A 17959-nucleotide genomic window follows, 5' to 3' on the forward strand; every position below is an offset into this window, starting at 1 on the left:
CCTCTCCTCATGATCCTGAAGGTGTCATTTAAGACACAGAGACATCTGGTTGTTCTTATAAATTTTCTGTGGTAATCATTAGATCAATTCAGACTGACCACTAGATCAATTCAGATTTAACACTTCAGCAACCAGTACATCTTGTATAAAACATTTCCAAGTTTTACCAACCTACATTTTATAATCTGAACAAAATTTGTTACTAGTTTATCACATAGATAAGCTATTCTGTACTGTAGCTTCCTCTCAGGCTCAGTCTTATTTATCAACTCCAGTGGCTTCTCATCTCACTTTTAAAAAAAAAAGCATCTAAATCTTTACTAAAGAAAATTAAAAGAAAATATGAAGAAATGGGAAGTCATCCCTGAATGGAAAGATTATTGGAATGATGCCAATTCCTCCTACATTACCTTATAAGAATAAAGAAATTATAACAGTAATATCAACATTTTGTTTTTGTAACCTAAACAAAATAATTTTAAAATCCACCTAGAAGAAAGACAGTTGAAACAAGGCAAAACATTTTTGTAAAAGAAGTGTAATGAAAAAATACTTGTCTGTCATATGCAATAAGTATGTATTATAAAGTTACCTTAAGGAAAACCACTTGAAGCTAGTTCAAGAACAGACTTCAAAAATCAAATGGACCAAAAGAAACCTAGTATACAGAAAAATTCAACATAAGCTAAAAAAGAAATTTCAAGTCAAAGAAAACACAGTTGTAAATATATATATGTATAATACTCATTAACTGAAATTAATAAATGATTAGCTGAAAAAAGATTGCTATTTACACAATAACAGATCCTATGTGAATTAAAGAGTTAAAAGTTAAAAAAATGAAAAAAAACAAACAGTGCTAGGAGAAATATATGTGTATGTTTAATCTGATCTTGTAGTAAACAAGTCCTACATAAGCATACAAACGAAGGAAAAAAAAGAAGTTGACGGATTTGGCCATATGAAAATAAAAATTGTGACATTCAAGAATGCACATGTAAATTTAAATGACAAATGACAAAATAGGGGAAAAAAAACCCACCATGGGTGCATGTATATGATCATTTATCAAAAAACAAAAACCCTACATATTTTGAACAGACGGAATTATAGAACTAAAAAAAAGTTTTAGTACTTGAAAAAATGGACAATGGATACACAGGAAATAATACAAATGACCAACGCAACATATGGGGGGACAAAATATCAACCAAAGAAATAAAAATTAAAACAAAATAACACACTTACTTATCAGGCTGCCAAATGCTCACATACATGTACAGAAAAATATCTAGTGTTGCTAAGAATCAATGAAAATGCTTTCTCATATTTGCAAGCAGATAACAGCCTTTCTGGAGGTTAATTTGATGTCAAAAACATTAAAAAAGGGGGGCACCTAAGTGGCTCAGTCGGTAAGCAACCAACTTCGGCTCAAGTCATGATCTCACGGTTTGTGGGTTCGAGCCCCGCGTCAGGCTCTGTGCTGACAACTCAGAGCCTGGAGCCTGCTTCTGATTCTGTGTCTTCCTCTCTCTGCCCCTCCCTCTGTTTGCAGTCTGCCTCTCTCTCTCAAAAATAAATAAACATTAAAAAAAATTTTTTAAAGTCAAGAAGAGAGATTGCTTTAAACCAACAACTCTATCCTTAGGTATGTGGTCTACGGAAATAATAAAGGGATTTTTTTTACATGATTTTTCTAAAAGGATTTCTCTGTGGTGTTTATATCATAAAAAATTAGAGCCAAATGAATAACTGGAGGCTGGTTAAGTACTACAGTCCATAATACGATATGGTGAGGCCATTCAAACTCATGCTTTGTAAAAATATTTAATGACATTTAAAAAGCAACAATAATTTATAAAAGAATAATTTGGGGGAGAGCCTTTTTAAGCCAAGTTATTAACAGTATTTATTTACAACCAGATGGAGAGATGGCTGCTCTATATTATTATAATTTTTATAAAATGAATTCATAGGACTAATATCATTGTAAAAAATGGGGAGGTTAAGTTTGAAATATTAATTACATCTGAAATATATTTTCAATTTAAAATGTAAATTTTTATTTATTTTTTAATTTTTTTAATCTTTACTTATTTTTGAGAGAGAGACAGAGTGTGAGCAGGGGAGGCACAGAGAGAAAGGGAGACACAGAATCTGAAGCAGGCTCCAGGCCCCGAGCTGTCAGCACAGAGCCCAATGCGGGGCTCAAACCTACGAATCGTGAGATCATGACCTGAGCCGAAGTCGGACACTCAACTAACTGAGCCACCCAGGTGCCCCTGTAAATTTTTATTTTTAATTTAGAGGGATATTTAAAAGGAGTTTTAAAAAACTATATGTCTGGATAGGATAAGCTATGCTGCAGTAACAACTAATCCCCAATTCTGGTGGTTTAACAAATCAGAAAGTTTATTTCTCACTCATGCAAAACCTGCTGAACATACGGGCAACTCTCCAGGAGAGCTGTCTTTCATGTGGCCACTCCAATAGTATAACTCTACCTTAAGAACACAGTTTCCATCATTGTCCACAGCATAGGAGGAAGGGAGGAGGGAAGGAGGTAGGGAAGGAGGGAAAAAAGGAAGGAAGGAAGAAGGAATGTCCCCATCTAACTTCAGAAGGGCTAGAAAAATCAACTTTTCTGTTTGCCCAGGAAGGAATAATATGAAAGGGACTTGGAAATTTATTATAGTATTGTCTTTGCCACAGTGTTCATAAGATTACTGAAATCCAGGTTCAGGATGTCAATGTTGTAAGATAACAGAAGCTTGTTATTCATTCTCATTCCTCCAAATACATTCTATGATGCAGTAGCACTTTAGAACCTGCAGTTTCCTAAGCCACTCTTTTTCAATCCATAGTACCTTTACACCTGATACTCCCTTTGTCTTAGAATCTTCCTTCAGAACTCAAATGTCAACTCTTTTGTTAAGTCTTTCCTGACTCTTTTCTTATCCCTCCTGGGTCCCTCCACAACAAATACAAGATGAGTATATAGGCGTATTCAGCACTGAATGTAAGTCTCTATTACCCTGCTTATCATACTATATTGTAGACACCAAGGTTTGTATCTGCCTTCCAACTACATTGGGGTCTCCTCTTAAGAGTAAATAATCTGATCCATCTTTCTTTAAACTTATCCCTGGTATTACGTGGGCTTACTAAATGTTTATTGAGCAAATGAATGAATATGATCAGAAGAAAACAAGGTCTCCACCGGTAAGAGTTATCTCAAATTGTCAGCACTTTTCTGCAGTGGGTTGAATAGCATGCCAATAAAATTCATGTCAACCTATAACTTTAAAATGTGACTTATTTGGAAATAGAGTCCTCGTAGATATAAGGTAAGGACTGATATAATACTGGAAAAAGGTGAGCCGTAAATTCAATGAGTGTATCCTTATCAGAAACAAAAAGTATACACAGAAAAGAAAGCCATGTGAAACTGAAGGCAGAGATTGAAGTTATGCTTACACAAACCAAAGACCACAAGAAGCCATCAGAAGCTACAATAGCCTAGAAAGAAAGGATTCTTCCCCAGATCCTTCAGAGGGAATGTGGCCCTGCCAACACCTTAATTTTGGATTTCTGGCCTCGTGAATTGTAAGAGAATAAACTTCTCTTGTTTTAAAACACCAAGTTTGTGGTAAATTTTTACAACAGCCCTAGGAAGCTAAAACACTTGCTTTTAGAAAGATGAATGTGCAGTGTGGCTGGGAAAATACGAAGGGCAAAATGGGGAAAACCAACATTTCCTCACAACATAGTTGCAAATCCAGTGGAAGCATTATTTAAAGCTTTTAGAGTGGTAGTGGCATTACCAACAGCTGCCTCAACAGTTGTTTTATTGTCCTATACTAGCAGAGAATAGTTGTAGTGACAGGAACAAAAGTGATCATCCATGGCACTTCTCAGACTAGTATCAATTTTGATACCAGAGTTTTCTGTATTTCTTGACTATCTGGGGTAATAAGCACCCATAGCATCCTTACAGTAAAGTAGAGATATTTTCTAAAACTTCCTGCTGAACAAGTTCGAAAGCTCAACAAATTTAACAATGCTAAATTTAAGTGTGCAACTGCAATAATACTAATAAGGAGACCTTCTCCACAGTGGATGTTCCAGGGAGGAAAATCTCAAAACCAAAACTTCACAGCCTATGAACTTGATGAGCATGTTTAGATATCTGAGGGTTTTTTTTTTTTTTCCTGGTTGTTTTTTCAAACCATGGTTTTCCAACCTTTTTTCCTGACTTCATGCTTCTTCTGAATGATAACCTTCTTTCTATGTTTTTTTGTGAGTGGTTTCCTCAAATGGAAAAATAACACATCTTCTATGTAAATCTGGAAATAGCTATGTCTCTGGTTATGTGGTTCCATCTTTCATTCTCTTTTGAAGTTAAGGTAGGAATTAGTGAGAAATTTAAGCTATTTACTCCTATAGTTTCATTTCTCTCAAAATAGAAAATCTAGTTCCTTATAGAAGCCAATACAAGCTTTCAATCTTGGAATCCATTTGAGGGGAAGGACTGAGCAGAAGACAACCCACTCTTCCCTCACCATTTCAAATTGTAAAGCTTCCCTCATAATTATTTCTCCTTTCCCAAATACTGATCCTGTATGAAATGCTCATCAAACCACATCAATCTTTTAACTGGTTTTTCTGTACCCATCCAGTCTATACCCTTCCAATCCAACCTACACATTCTGTCAAAGTGGAACTCTTGTAACACTGCTGTCAATGTGTCACATCTTTGCTCAAAAACTTCTCAGATGAAATCATAAAATCAAAGTCATTAGGAAAGATGGGTGGGTGTCAGAAAACACTTCATTCAACTTGTCATTAACTGGATAAAATAACTGAGCCTAGAAAGTTACACTGAATTGACTGAGAGTATACCAAATAAGGGGCAGAGCCAAAACTAGGAATCAGGTTCCCCAATTACCATTCCAATACTGGGGATGAAATAAATAAATAAATAAATAAATAAATAAATAAATAAATAAAGTTGCAAAAACTCTATGCCAGCTTTCCAAAGGAAAAGTATTTTCATAGTGTTGGGATTAGATGAAAGTTCATTAACATTCACTGACCATCTAATATGTGTGAGCTATGACCCTCAAGGAGTTCACAATTTTATAGTAAAAGGCATGAAAACAATTAAAATGTAGATTTATAACATAAATATGTATAGGGCAAAGAAAAAACACCTAATTCAGCCAGTAAAGGTGTTAAGAAGACTTCCAGCAGGAACTTATACTTTCAAATCTTGAATAACAAGTATAACAGACAATGTGGCAAAGGGTGAAAGAGCTAGAGTAATAACAAATATGAGCGCATGCAACCATGACAGACTATAGCAACTGCAATTCAGTTTTTCAGTGGCATTGGACAGTAGGATAGACGTGAAGAGACACGTAAAGATGAGGAAAGAGAAAAAGGTAGGGTCTAGATCATACAAAATGCTTTACTGTTTTCATCCTAACCAATGAAAAGAAATATGGCTAGATTTGCTTTTTAGAAAATTCACTCTGTCAACAGCATGGAGGTTCTAAAGGAAATGAAGTAGAGAGCAGAAAGACAGATTAACTAGACTCTTGCAATAATCCAAGCTGAGATTTAAGCAATGGGAGTGTCATAAACTGCAAGAAAAAGATTTAAGAGAAATTTCCTTAGGATCACTGGAAAGAATGCAAACTTTAGAAACCAGAAAACCTAAATTCACTCCTTACAAGCTCTATAACTTAGGTCAAATCATTTAACTTCTTTGAACCTATTTCCCAGTCTCTACTATTAAACTGAAACTCTGAAAATGAAGACACCATCTAAACACAGTGGTTGTTCAAAGAATATTAGCAAACATATACAAGGTATTGAATAAGTACATGAAAAATATTAGTTCTCTTTCCCCATTTCTTTGCCTCCTTGAGCTAATTAGATAGGAGGATAGGAATTGTAGGATGAAGAAAAAAATAAATAAATAAAGGAACTGTAGGACAATAACTCAGTGCTTGACTGGTCTATCTACTGAGGCATCATTAACCACAGAATATAAAAATTGCAGTTAAGATACCTGTGGGACATCTGGATGGAAGTGTGTAATGAATGATTAGATAGAGGACTGCAACATTTAGGAGAAAAGTCTGGGCACAATGGTAGTTGGCTATGACCTTGTGTGTGTTTCTCAAAACCCCACATTGTTCATTTCTAAAATTAAAAAAACGCCACCGATCTCATCTATTTTACAAAATGGGAACAGAATGTATATAATACTCTTTATGTGTTCTTTAAACCATAAAACAGTCTAAAATCATGGTATGGCATTATTAAAATGAAAAACCCAATTAATAAATAATTATTGAGCATATAACATATTCAGAAACCTCTTGCAAAAGACAGAATTAGAGATAAAAATCAAACCAAAATAAAGTAAATACCATCCTAATGTTAAAGTTTACTCTGTGTGGAGATTTTGTCCCCAACATTTTTGTTTTGAAAGTTTTCAAAGTAGGGAAAAGCTGAAAGAAAACACAATGAACACCAATACACCTTTCGCATAGATTCAATAATTTTTAACACTTACCAAATTAATTTCATTCTCTCTGGCCATACGCACATACCTTTTCTTTTTGAAACATCTGAAAGTAAACTGTAGACATTATGAAACTCTACCACAGCATTTAATCTGAAGAACAAGTACATTCTCTTACGCAACCATAATATTATTATGACATTAAAAATTTTTAATACTGACATTAGGGGCATCTGAGTGGCTCAGTCAGTTAAGCGTCAAATTTCGTTCAGCTCAGGTCATATCTCACGGTTTGTGAGTTCAAGCCCCGCACAGGGCTCTGTGCTGACAGCTCAGAGCCTGGAGCCTGCCTCTGATTCTGTGTCTCCCTCTCTCTCTCTGCCCCTCCCCTGCTTGAGCTCTCTCTCTCAAAAATAAATAAACATTAAAAAAAATTTTTAACTGACATTATATTGCATCTAGGATATAGTGCAAATTTTAATTTCTCCAACTATCTAAACTATTCCTTTATAATTGTGTGTTGTTCTGGTTGTTTGGTTGTTTTTGTTTTGGATCAAGACCCAGATAAGAGTCATACACTGCATTTAAACTATCTGTTGCTTGGTCTCCTTTAATCTACAACAGGTTCCCTAACTTTTTTCCTTTTCTCCTTCGTGTGTGTGTATGTGAGTGTGTGTGTGTGTGTGTGTGTGTGTGTGTTGTTTTATATGTCATTAAAAATGCTAAACCAGGTATTTTATACAATAACACACCGTTGTATTTGTCTGATTATTTCCTCATGATTAGGCTCATTTAAATATTTTGGCAAGAATACTACAAAGGTGATGTTTTTCTTTATGAAATTTATAACATATTACATGTACTGATTTTAATGTGGAACCTATGTGTTCTAAAAAACTACTCAAATAACTTCCATTATGTAAGTTCAAAGACAACATCTGAAGCATAATTCTATGATCCAACACTTATCAATAACAATTCGTCTCTAATACATACCCAATCCATAAACTCAATTCAACCATCATCTTTATGAAAATAGTAGAAAACACAGTTTTCTTTATACTAAGTGCCCTTTAAAACCATGAAGGCTCAGTCGCTTAAGCAACCAACTCTTGGTTTTGGGTCAGGTCATCATCTCACGGCTTCGTGGGTTTGAGCCCCACAATGGGGCTCTGTGCTTGGGATTCTCTCTCCTCTCTCAATCAACTCGCACTGTCTCTCTCTCAAAATGAATAAATAAACTTAAAAAAAGATTTTTTTATGGGCCCCTGGGTGGCTCAGTTAAGTGTCTGACTCTCGGTTTCGGCTCAGGATATGATCTCATGGTTTTGTGGGTTTAGCCCCACATCAAGCTCTGTGCTGACAGTGCAGAGCCTATTTGGGATTCTCTCTCTTCTCCCTGTCTCTCTGCCCCTCCCCTGTTCATATTGTCTGTGTCTCTAAGAAAATAAATGACATTTAAAAAAAAATTTTATAATAAATGAAACCATAAAGTACCTCCCACCACCACACCCAAAAAATCAAATTATAACATGCTCAACTCTGCAAACATTCTTTTTTTTTTCCTCCTGCAAACATTCTTTGGTGTAGTACAACAGGATGATTTTACAGACTGAACCACAGGGCTAAACCATGCAAACAGCATCAGATGGGAGATGTTTCCTTTTTTTTTTTTTCCCCCAAAAAAGTGAAAAATCTGTAACTAACATTCAACAACTGATATCTTTCAAAGCTCTCAATTGGTAAGAAAATTTTATGCTGAAAAGCCCACGTAACCACAGAAAGCTATAGTATAAACGTGTAAATTGGCATGTGTAGGGTGGTAACTAGAAATAAAAATTATTTTGGAATCTCTCCAAAAAACATATGTGACAATCAATTGCTACCATAAATGCTACCGGTTTTGCAAATATAAACATTCTGAAAATCATAATTTTTTCTCAGAGTGATATATACAAAGGATTTCATTTCATTTTGAAAATTCCTTAAATGTGATAACTATAAATAATATATCACTATTACTATTAATTAATAATAATTTTCAAAGTCATAACAATAAAAGTACCTAAATCAAACTTAAAACACAAACCAATCTTTCAGATAGTAAAGTTGGAAGCTGAAGATAAGTTCTCAGTATTCACCATTAAGGTATAAACCACTGAAATAAATGTTCATTATTAAAATACTAGGGGGAATATATTTAACTAACTTAGCTCTACTAATAGGTACTCCTAAGACCTCAGTTCCTTTCTTGATGTGCTCAGAGCACAAAGAACTCTCTATAGCAAGGAGCTGAAAGGTTTGTTTGTTTGTTCACAAAATGGAATATACATTTATTAGCCTGTTCCTTGCTCACTGACTGCACAATTTTTGTTGGCACTATGCAAGAAAAACAGGAAGAAGGGAGTTCATTTCTGTGGTACCTAAATTTCTATTATTACTTTATAAACAAAAACAATAAAAATCAAGTGGCTGTGTATTCATAAAACACATTTGCTTACATTAGTTTATATTGGTGAAACCAACACCAAGCAAATGGCCACTACAGGACAGCCAGCCACAGACTCCAAGTTCACATACTCGCAAACATCCAATATACACAAAACTTTCTGGTATACAGGAAGTCTGGTATTTATAGACTTGAGTCTTGTTTCATATTTATACAAATTACTTTATCTCTAGGTGTTTTATTCAACCAGAATTTTATAAGGCCTTTATCACTAAAAGAGGTCAGCAAATACGTATAAGCAATGGAGAAATGGCCTAAATATCGTTGATCTGATTTTGATAATCCCAGCATCTTATGCTTTCACAGAAAGGAAGAGTGGGGTGTCCTAAGGATGCTAATTACCTGTCAAGTCCTTCTAACAACTACTTCCAGATGGCTACTAACCTGTTTATTCCTCAATACCAGTAGATAATTTGACAAAACCAGCAGTTTTAAAAAGAGGGTGCGGGGGGGTATCCGAACATGTTCTGCTGAAAACAAGTACATTACAAATCAGATTCTACGACAGCCATCCCAACATATTGAAAACAGGCAAAAAAAAAAAAAAAACAAAACATGTAATTTTTAAATGAAAGCTTATCATGTCAAAATTAATCTACCTGAAGACATAAAAAGCCTAGATCCTGATTCCCTATACTTCAGCACTATGAACAAACCCATTCCTCAAAGCCAGAATAGAACACTTCTGTAAGTTTAATTCATTTTCAATAAGAGTGATAAGGTAATTTAATGAGGAAGGAATAATCTTTTCAAAAATGATAATGGAAGAACTGGATATCCACTTGGCAAAAAAAAATAAAAAGAATTTCAAATCTAAACTCACACCATACACCAAAATTTCCTCAAAATGTTAACATAAAAGCTAAAACACAGAAGAAAAATCTATGTGATCTGTGTAAGGCAAGAATTTCCTAGACAGGACATAAGAGCATGAACAATAGTTCATAAACTGAACATCAAAATTAAAGTCCTCTGTTTTTCAAAAGACACCATTAATATGAAATGGTGAGCAATATACTGGAAGAAAATATCTACGGTAAATGTATCTGACAAAGGACTAGTATATTTATACATGTAATGAATACAAAAAGAACTCATAATTCAGTAAAATAATCAATCCAAATATAACACAAAAGACCTGAATAGATATATCATTGAAGAATATAAATAAATGGCCTATAAACACATAAAGAAGATTAAAAAGGAATCTTTTTGTGATAATGGGAATATTCTATATACTGAGGCAGGTATTAGTTATATAGGTGTATAGAATTGCCAAAATTCTTCGGACTATATGTTTAAGATCTGTACATTTCACTTTATAAAAATTATAGCTAATAAAGATATTCCATAATACCTAGTGTTAGCAAAGATAAACTTTGTTATCTCTAAATTGATACATTTCTCAAGTGCAACCAGGCAATTCATATCAAATTTGAGCAATTTTACTTATAGGAATATTTTCCAAGCAAACTGTCAGACAGTAAATAGAAAGGTATTTACTGCATCGCTATTTTGTTTACAACAAAGAAAAATTAAGAAAGGCCTAAGTGCATTCCAATAGAGAATTAATCAAATTATGGTACATCCTATAATGTAATACTACTCAGTCAATAAGAAATTATAACAGGGGTGCCTGGGTGGCTCAGTCAGTTAAGCATCCAGCTTTGGCTCGGGTCATGATCTCGAGGTTCATGAGTTCGAGCCCCACGTTGGGCTCTGTGCTGACAACTCAGAGCCTGGAGCCTGCTACGGATTCTGTCTCCCTTTCTCTCTGCCCATCCCCCCACCCTCGCACTCTGTCTCTGTCTCTCAAAAATGAATAAATGTTTTTAAAAAAAATTTTTTAAGAAATTATAACATGGGCTATTGATGTAAATTGGTACTGATACTATGTATTACTGAAACTAAAAATCCCTCCAGACCCAGCCCCTTGGTGCATGGGATGTCATACTTTGACAAAAATAATTGTGAACATGAACTATGAGAGTGATAACTATAACCTTACATCTAAACTACAACATTAGCGTAGCCCAAAGATCTGAGGCAGCAATGGCTCCACTGCAGATCTAAAAGAATAAGCCTCAAAACAACACATGATAATAAATGACAAAGACCTGTGATAATAGACTGAATCCAGAATCCCCCTGAAAATATATGTAAAATATTATCTTTAACTTTATGCATTTTTCTCTCATCTATAAGATTTCAAAAGATTTGAAGGCATTTGTGATGCAAAATAGCTTTAAAAAATTATATATATGCACACGTGCTTATACATAAGCATAGAAGAAAGGAAAAAAAAAAGACTACACAAAAATATACGAAAATATCAACAAAAGTTGTAGTGTAAGATTATAAGTGACCTTGTAACATGCTTTTATGTAGTTTTCTCCCTTGTAACATGCTTTTATGTAGTTTCTCCCTTGTAACATGCTTTTATGTAGTTTTCAATTTTTTCAAAAATATCAATGTACTGTTCATGAATCAAAACATAATTATATTTTTAAAATAAAATTAATTACAAGAAACAGGCTAAACCTAGCTATGTTTTATATTTGTTTGTCTTTAAAGTTTTAGTAAAATGTAAGATAAGATAAGTACTCTAGGTCTTTAACTAACAAAGAAAGAGAAAAAGATATGAAGTTAATGGAAAAGCAGCATTTTGAATTAGCCAATCAATATGATAAGAGACAGAAATAGTTGGAGAGAATGTCAGATAGTAAAATATTTTTTAAAAAGAAGTTATTAAGGTCAGAAGAAAAACCCAGCTATACAACATAACATTTTAAGGAGATCAATCAAAAGTGTGGGTTGAGGGGCGCCTGGGTGTCTCAGTCGGTTTGCTCGGGCATGTTTCTTGAGTTCAGCCCCACATCAGGCTCTGTGCTGACAGCTCGGAGCTTGGAGCCTGCTTCGGATTCTGTGTCTCCCTCTCTCTCTGCCCCTCCTATGCTCATGCTCTGTCTCTGTCGCTCAAAATAAATAAAAAGATTTAAAAAAAAAATTTTTTTTAAGTGTGGGTTGAATGAATTAATGATTTCAAAACATTTTGGCCATTAGTTTGTTTCCTGCATTCCATCAAACTTTCATACCAATTGTTAAGCAATATCTAAGTTATGGACTACTATACTTTCTGACTAACTAGAATGCTGGATCATTACATTTCCAGACTAAGTAAGAGATTTGGACTCTGTTTTACTTCCTGACTGACTGGGAATGCAAAGGCCTCATTATACTTTCTAACTTACTTGGAATTTTGGACTTAATTTTATTTATAGACCAAAAGATCCTGTTATACTTGATGTAAGTGTATCAAGTCTTGTCCACTAGATAGTAGTACTGAGTCCAGATATACTAACTGCAAAAATCTCATTATACTCATTCAGAGTATTTAACTCCTTCCCACTGACCAGAACCAATAATTTCATTCTGATGTAAAACTCTAGATTTTGAGCTCCTAGATCAAGACAGTCCAAATGGTGAAAGACACAAAAAGAACTGAAGGTCTGGGTAATGATTTCTTCAGAACAGCAATGAGCTTTTACAGAGCTTGTCATTAGAGGTCTACTGTAAGAGAACACTACTTTGTAACCCAAACCAATATAATTTTATATCACTCTTAAACATGTATTTAAATGTTTCATACAGTGAGAAAATCATTTTTGGATTTTGAGTTACCAAAGTGAAATGTTCTTAATACACCCAAAATACTCACCCATGGGGTCCTATAAAATCAGGTCCTTATCTCTTGATCTGACTTATAGCATTCTCTCTCTTTTGCTCATGGTACTCTGACCACATCAGACTTTGTTTCTCTTCTTCAAACACATATTGACCCTCACCTCAGGGCCTTCACACTTGCTCTCTTCTCTGTCTGTATGCTTTTTCCTCAAATCTTTCCCGGTTGGCTCCTCATTCGAATTAAGAAGTGAAGGAGATACATTCATTTTGGAATTATATATTAGCATTATAGAATACTATGGCAAGTGCTGGAAACAGAGATGTTACCACTGCCAGCGATCTCTGTCTAAAACCAAAAATCTATATTTGCTACTTAAACATACTACTGATCACAACTCATTTTATTTTTTTATACAAATTATACTTTATTTTTTCAATATATGAAATTTATTGTCAAATTGATTTCCATACAACACCCAGTGCCATCCCAAAAGATGCCCTCCTCAATACCCATCACCCACCCTCCCCTCCCTCCCAACCCCCATCAACCCTCAGTTTGTTCTCAGTTTTTAAGAGTCTCTTATGCTTTGGCTCTCTCCCACTCTAACCTCTTTTTTGTTGTTGTTTTTTCCTTCCCCTCCCCCATGGGTTTCTGTTAAGTTTCTCAGGATCCACATAAGAGTGAAACCATATGGTATCTGTCTTTCTCTGTATGGCTTATTTCACTTAGCATCACACTATCCAGCTCCATCCATGTTGCTACAAAAGGCCATCTTTCATTCTTTCTCATTGCCACGTAGTATTCCATTGTGTATATAAAACACAATGTCTTTATCCATTCGTCAGTTGATGGACATTTAGGCTCTTTCCATCATTTGGCTATTGTTGAGAGTGCTGCTATAAACATCGGGGTACAAGTGCCCCTATGCATCAGCACTCCTGTGTCACTTGGGTAAATTCCTAGCAGTACTACTGCTGGGTCATAGGGTAGATCTATTTTTAATTTTTTGAGGAACCTCCACACTGTTTTCCAGAGCGGCTGCACCAATTTGCATTCCCACCAACAGTGCAAGAGGGTTCCCGTTTCTCCACATCCTCTCCAGCATCTATAGTCTCCTGATTTGTTCATTTTGGCCACTCTGACTGGCGTCAGGTGATATCTGAGTGTGGCTTTGATTTGTATTTCCCTGATGAGGAGCAATGTTGAACATCTTTTCATGTGCCTGTTGGCCATCCGGATGTCTTCTTTAGAGAAGTGTCTATTCATGTTTTCTGCCCATTTCTTCACTGGGTTATTTGTTTTTTGGGTGTGGAGTTTGGTGAGCTCGTTATGGATTTTGGATACTAGCCCTCTGTCCGATATGTCATTTGCAAATATCGTTTCCCATTCCGTTGGTTGTCTTTTAGTTTTGTTGATTGTTTCCTTTGCTGTGCAGAAGCTTTTTATCTTTATAAGGTCCCAATAGTTCATTTTTGCTTTCATTCCCTTGCCTTTAGGGATGTGTCAAATAAGAAATTGCTACGGCTTAGGTCAGAGAGGTCTTTTCCTGCTTTCTCCTCTAGGGTTTTGATGGTTTCCTATCTCGCATTCAGGTCCTTTATCCATTTTGAGTTTATTTTTGTGAATGGTGTGAGAAAATGGTCTAGTTTCAATCTTCTGCATGTTGCTGTCCAGTTCTCCCAGCACCATTTGTTAAAGAGACTGTCTTTTTTCCACTGGATGTTCTTTCCTGCTTTGTCAAAGATGAGTTGGCCATAAGTTTGTGGGTCTAGTTCTGGGGTTTCTATTCTATTCCACTGGTCTATGTGTCTGTTTTTGTGCCAATACCATGCTGTCTTGATGATGACAGCTTTGTAGTAGAGGCTAAAGTATGGGATTGTGATGCCTCCTGCTTTGGTCTTCTTCTTCAAAATTACTTTGGCTATTCGGGGCCTTTTGTGGTTCCATATGAATTTTAGGATTGATTGTTCTAGCTTCGAGAAGAATGCTGGTGCAATTTTGATTGGGATTGCATTGAATGTGTAGATAGCTTTGGGTAGTATTGCCATTTTGACAATATTTATTCTTCCAATCCATGAGCATAGAATGTTTTTCCATTTCTTTATATCTTCTTCAATTTCCTGCATAAGCTTTCTATAGTTTTCAGCATACAGATCTTTTACATCTTTGGTTAGATTTATCCCTATGTATTTTATGCTTGGTGCAATTGTGAATGGAATGAGTTTCTTTATTTGTCTTTCTGTTGCTTCATTATTAGTGTATAAGAATGCAACTGATTTCTGTACATTGATTTTGTATCCTGCGACTTTGTTGAATTCATGTACCAGTTCTAGCAGACTTTTGGTGGAGTCTACCGGATCTTCCATGTATAATATCATATCATCTGCAAAAACTGAAAGCTTAACTTCATCTTTGCCAATTTTGATGCCTTTGATTTCCTTTTGTTGTCTGATTGCTGATGCTAGAACTTCCAACACTATGTTAAACAACAGCGGTGAGAGTGGACATCCCTGTTGTGTTCCTGATCTCAGGGAAAAAGCTCTCAGTTTTTCCCCATTGAGGATGATGTTATCAAAACCCTAGAGGAGAAAGCAGGAAAAGACCTCTCTGACCTCAGGCGTAGCAATTTCTTACTTGACACATCCCCAAAGGCAAAGGAATTAAAAGCAAAAATGAACTACTGGGACCTTATAAAGATAAAAAGCTTCTGCACAGCAAAGGAAACAATCAACAAAACTAAAAGACAACCAACGGAATGGGAAACGATATTTGCAAATGACATATCAGACAAAGGGCTAGTATCCAAAATCTATAAAGAGCTCACCAAACTCCACACGTGAAAAACAAATAACCCAGTGAAGAAATGGGCAGAAAACATGAACAGACACTTCTCTAAAGAAGACATCCGGATGGCCAACAGGCACATGAAAAGATGTTCAACATTGCTCCTCATCAGGGAAATACAAATCAAAGCCACACTCAGATGTCACCTCACGCCAGTCAGAGTGGCCAAAATGAGCAAATCAGGAGACTATAGATGCTGGCGACGATGTGGAGAAACGGGAACCCTCTTGCACTGTTGGTGGGAATGCAAATTGGTGCAGCCGCTCTGGAAAACAGTGTGGAGGTTCCTCAAAAAATTAAAAATAGACCTACCCTATGTCCCAGCAGTAGTACTGCTAGGAATTTACCCAAGTGACACAGGAGTACTGATGCATAGGGGCACTTGTACCCCAATGTTTATAGCAGCACTCTCAACAATAGCCAAATGATGGAAAGAGCCTAAATGTCCATCAACTGACGAATGGATAAAGACATTGTGTTTTATATACACAAAGGAGTACTACGTGGCAATGAGAAAGAACGAAATATGGCCCTTTGTAGCCAACGTGGATGGAACTGGAGAGTGTGATGCTAAGTGAAATAAGCCATACAGAGAAAGACAGATACCATATGGTTTCACTCTTATGTGGATCCTGAGAAACTTAACAGAAACCCATGGGGGAGGGGAAGGAAAAAACAACAACAAAAAAGAGGTTAGAGTGGGAGAGAGCCAAAGCATAAGAGACTCTTAAAAACTGAGAACAAACTGAGGGTTGATGGGGGTTGGGAGGGAGGGGAGGGTGGGTGATGGGTATTGAGGAGGGCATCTTTTGGGATGAGCACTGGGTGTTATATGGAAACCAATATGACAATAAACTTCATATATTGAAAAAAAATAAAAAATAAAAAAAATTTTAAAAAAAGAGGATGATGTTAGCTCACAACTCATTTTAAAGACACACTGAAATTAATTTGGCTACAATGAGACATATATGTCTATTGTAGATATTCAGAAGCAATTATATCACTTTTTTCTGCTAAATCTAAACATGATCCTATCAACATTAACACACTTTTTGAGGTATACATTATCAATTGCCTTTGCACACAGTGAAAAAAAAAAGTTGGCTTACATCTTAAAACAGTTTGCCATCTTTAATATAGTGGAATATGAATCTAGAGTCAGGAGGCCTGGACTTCAAGTTTTGGCCCCGCAGTATTGTCAATGTAATGATGGAAAAACAACAACAACAACAACAACAACAACAACAACAACAAAGAAATTAGGAAAAGTGGATACAAAGGATCTGAAAGCCAGAGTAAAGGTGGCAGGACCCATGAATTTATAGATCCTATGTGCTTGAAGGATTGTGCAAGTCAGGTTGTTAAAGGATAGGAAGAGGAATACTTGAAATTAAGATTATGAGAGAGGTGGCAGTGACTGGTAATGAAAAGGCTAAGGTCAGGCACCTGGGTGGCTCAGTTGGTTGAGTACCTGACTCTTTATTTTGGCTCAAGCCATGATGAGCGTGGAGCCTGCTTAAGATTCTCATTCTCATTCTCTCTCTCTCTCTCTCCCTCTCTCCCTCTCCCCTCCCTTCCCCTCTCCCCAGCTCTCTCACTCTCTAAAAGAGAAAGAAAGAAAGAAAGAAAGAAAGAAAGAAAGAAAGAAAGAAAGAAAGAAAGAAAAAAAAAAAAAAGGAAGAGAAAGAGAAGAAGAAAAGAAAAAAGGCTAAGATCAAGATTTTAACAGAGGGTGCCTGAGGCAGATAAATGTTTAACAGGCTGGAAGGAAAGATTTGAAATGCCAAGGGATGGCATTCCAAATGAAGAATTTAATAAGAAAAAAAGATACAGTTATATAAAATTTGATGGAATTCTGGACTTCATTTTATTTACTGACCAAAAGATCCTGTTATACTTTGTGTAAGTGTATCAAGTCTTGTCCCCCAAATAGGAGTACTGGGTCCAGTCAACAGTGGGTGCCTAACTATCTGCCATCCAGTATTTCCATCTGTGTTATTTATCAATTTATTGACTCTCAGGTCTGAATGCACACTTTAATTATGACAAAAGAAAAAAAAAAAAGAATTCCTTAACGTCTCTCTTTAAAGTGAGCACAATGTCTTCTCAGTAGAGAGGATACTGGAAGGACACTGCAGAGGAAAAAGTCTCTCTCCTGTAGGTTCCAGCTGCAGCACAGATGCTGGCAATGTGGGTGGGAAGTGAGGACACTCAATGGAGTTCTACCTCAGTCATGGGCCCAGAACATAGTCCATCTACAACTATGCGGTCTTGGGTTAGTGATAATCTTTTCATGGTCTTCTCCATGGGAAAACTCTCCAAAGGTTTTCTGCCCTCTAACTAGTGCCCTGACTCCTTCTTGCAAGCCGCTCTGCACAGCCAC

The 17959-nt window shown here is 35.9% G+C and overlaps 1 protein-coding gene across 4 annotated transcripts in view; it reads right to left on the reverse strand.

Moving 5' to 3' along the window:
* The window catches only part of FAF1 (Fas associated factor 1), a 514293-nt gene that overhangs the window by 394403 nt on the left and 101931 nt on the right, over positions 1-17959 (reverse strand). Inside the window, exons 1-2 of one of the 4 annotated variants that reach the window (XM_042951189.1) lie at positions 6587-6643; positions 593-658 (exon numbers count right to left, since the gene is read on the reverse strand). The exons of the other annotated variants lie outside the window; for them this stretch is intronic. The gene's annotated coding sequence lies outside the window, so the exon portion shown is untranslated. Of the gene's footprint in view, positions 1-592; positions 659-6586; positions 6644-17959 lie in introns of those variants that run through there. 4 annotated transcript variants of the gene reach the window in all.

The sequence above is a fragment of the Panthera leo genome, chromosome C1 (genome assembly GCF_018350215.1).
Source record: "Panthera leo isolate Ple1 chromosome C1, P.leo_Ple1_pat1.1, whole genome shotgun sequence".
Taxonomy (NCBI): Eukaryota; Metazoa; Chordata; class Mammalia; order Carnivora; family Felidae; genus Panthera; species Panthera leo.